The following is a 3,385-nucleotide window of genomic DNA, read 5'->3' on the forward strand; positions in this document are numbered from 1 at the left end:
AGTTGGTTGGTTCAATGGAGGGGGTATGTATCATGACATACATGGTGGGGAAAAAAAAAATCAGAGAGCCATAAATAAGAATGACAAATTTCAAACCGACCCACTACTCTACTTAACCAGGCCCTAGAAGGCGAACTCGTCTCAGGAGGGCCAACCCTGCACCTTTCAGGGACTAACCCTTCATAGGGATGGCTGTACGGTCAACACAAGCCGTGGGCTGCCAATGGGCTTCCCAGGTGGTGCAGAGGTAACGACTCTGCCTGCCAATGCAGAAGACTTGGGAGACGTGGGTTTCATTCCTGGTTTGGGAAGATCCCCTGGACTAGGAAATGGCCACCCACTCCAGTATTCTTGCCTGAAGGATTCCATGGACAGAGGAACCCGACAGGCTACAGTCCAAGGGGTCGACGCGTCGGACACAACTGAGCATGCGCGGCTGCGCACGCACGGTTACGCACGGCTGCGCACGGCTGCGCACGCACGGACGCCTGTGGGCTGCCAATAAAACATGGCACGCTTGCCCCACAAGATGGCGGGAGCCCTGTGGGGCCCAGGCAGACCCACCACGCTACTGATGGTTTTCATGCCATTAAACAGCAAGGAAGTTAATAATTGTAGTGGTTTATCTCAACACTCCCTGCTGCTTTTAGTGCTTAACTCAAATGTGATGTTCATCAGCCTTTGCTAGTAGCAAGAGGCAAAGCTTTATCAGAAAATGTAAAGATCACTTTGCGATTATTATTTCGCCCTAGGGCAAGGCTACCCTAAGTGCCCCCACATGTCTCCTGGTGGGATGTTATCTCCTGAAAGCTCTGGAAATGAGTACGACGGCATTTAGATTTCCGTCCATGCCTGCTCCACTCCACCCCCACACACTCTTTTTAAAAAAATTAATACTGGGCTTACTGAAGTCACACAAATGGCAGTTGATAAGATATGGAGTAAGCAGTGTTTGTGTTTCCGCATAGCCTGGCTGACCTGGTCACTCCACTCCAGTCCCACCTGGTTCTTGTGGACCACAGAGCCACTTACTTTCTTGTCATCCTAAGTCTCTTGCACAAACTCCTGTCATCTGGTGCATTAAATGCTCAAAGCAGTCATACTGTCCTCCTCTGTGGACTTAGCATTTTACATACTGTGCAGAGTTTGAGGGAGACCATGGCTTAAGAACCCCAGAAGCTTGGGAAGGTCGGTTGTGAGCGGAGACTTTTAATTAAGTGCTTAGTGGGAGACTCTCTCCTCATTTAAGAGAGATTGACAAACCTTCCACTTAGAGTGAATCAGTCTCTAGGAATCTCCCATCACAAGTTAGTGGACAGAAGATCCAGCCAGCATCTTAAAGAGAGCAGTGACATCAATAAGCCATCACATCACAACCTGCTTTGCAGGGAATGCACATTGGATTCTCAGATCAGACATCATCAGTATTCAAATATTTCTGATTGGAAGCTGCATAGAGGAGACCAGAAGAGAAAGAGAATGTCACTTCAGAAATTGTCATCTGCCACCCAGCCAACCCTTAAACATCTTATCCTGCCCAGGCACACAAACTCCAGAAAGCCTGACAGTTGGAGTGCTAGTTAGTTAATTCAAAGGAAAGAGGCTTTCCTAGATTCTGCTTAAATGTCCAAAATCTTAACTTGCAATGATTTCCCCAGCATCCCACCTGAAAAACAGGTTATTTGCAAAAAAAAGAAAAGAAAAAAAAAAACCCTGTAGCTATAAAATATGAAGCTACTCAAAGAAATAATTACCAGTGTTTTCACTGATTGCTTTGTTCTTACACCGTCTTAAAAAGTTCCCAAATAACATAAACAATGACTTTTTTTGAGCCCCAAGTGAGTTTCTGAAGGTCAGGCTAAATCAGGCTGACAAAGCAGGGAGTGGAGAAGAGCATACTGCTATGGGCTCCACAACATTTTTTTAAATTTATTTATTTTAATTGGAGGCTAATTACTTTACAATATTGTGGTGGTTTTTGCCATACATTCCAGAGAAGGCAATGGCACCCCACTCCAGTACTCTTGCCTGGAAAATCCCATGGACGGAGGAGCCTGGTAGGCTGCAGTCCATGGGGTCGCTAAGAGTTGGACACGACTGAGTGACTTCACTTTCATTTTTCACTTTCATGCATTGGAGAAGGAAATGGCAACCCACTCCAGTATTTTTGCCTGGAGAATCCCAGGGACGGGGGAGCCTGGTGGGCTGCTGTCTATGGGGTCACACAGAATTGGACACAACTGAAGTGACTTAGCAGCAGTAACAGCAGTTGCTGTTACTCATTCACATGAGTCAGCCATGGGTGTACATGTGTTCCCCATCCTGAACCCCCTCCCACCTCCCTTCCCATCCCATCCCTCAGGGTCATCCCAGTGCACCAGCCCCAAGCACCCTGTCTCATGTATGGAACCTGGACCGGCGATCTGTTTCACATATGATAATACACGTTTCAATGCTCTTCTCTCAAATCATCCCACCCTCGCCTTCTCCCAGAGTCCAAAAGTCTGTTCTTTACGTCTATGTCTCTTTTGCTGTCTTGCATATAGGGTCATCGTTACCATCTTTCTAAATTCCATATATATGTGTTAATATACTGTATTGGTGTTTTTCTTTCTGACTTACTTCACTCTGTATAATAGGCTCCAGTTTCATCCAAAAATATGGATCGCTTCATGAATTTGAATGTCATCCTTGTGCAGGGGCCATACTAATCTTCTCTGTATCCTTCCAATTTTAGTATATGTGCTGCTGAAGTGAGCACTCTACAACACATTTTTGTAATACATCTTGTTTTGGGTTGGTCTTGATACCAACTGGAGTCTGAGGAATGGCAAATTTCTCCACAAGCCTAGTGGAAGATGTTTCTAATGTGTCCTAAAATATTTACTATGAGTTTCCACACTTGAATCAGCTTCTGAGATTAAAACCTAAACCCACTATTTCTTCCTAACTGTACAGTTCTGTACAAATCTGTGAACCTGCCAAAACTTCTATTTCCTCATCTGTGAACTGGTGATATTAGTACCTGGCTCATAGGCTTGTTATGAAAACTATATTTTTATAAACTGCTTTGTACCCAGCCTAGCACAAACTAAGTTCCTAATAATTTATTGATTAATATTGTTTCTGTGATTTCTATGAAATCAATGGAGGTTATGAAGAGGTGCCATTGGTATTTGAGGGGAGGGCCATTTAGTAGCTACTTGCCCAGAAATGAGACTTTGAATCTCCTTCCGACAGATGCAGCTTTATTTCTTTGGCAGAAGGGAACTTATTTTTTTTTAACATTTATTTTTATTTATTTATTTGACTGTGGCAGGTCTTGGTTGCGATACATGAACCTTTAGTTGCAGCGTGCAGGATCCAGTTCCCTGACCAGGGATGG

The 3,385-nt window shown here is 44.5% G+C and overlaps 1 non-coding gene across 1 annotated transcript; it reads right to left on the minus strand.

Annotated features, from left to right (window-relative positions):
• Nucleotides 1–2,654: 2,654 nt before the first annotated feature.
• Nucleotides 2,655–2,761, minus strand: LOC122428541. Its single transcript, XR_006265759.1, has one exon. It is a non-coding gene; the product is annotated as a U6 spliceosomal RNA (small nuclear RNA).
• Nucleotides 2,762–3,385: the final 624 nt, after the last annotated feature.

Source organism: Cervus canadensis, chromosome 26 (genome assembly GCF_019320065.1).
Source record: "Cervus canadensis isolate Bull #8, Minnesota chromosome 26, ASM1932006v1, whole genome shotgun sequence".
NCBI lineage: Eukaryota > Metazoa > Chordata > Mammalia > Artiodactyla > Cervidae > Cervus > Cervus canadensis.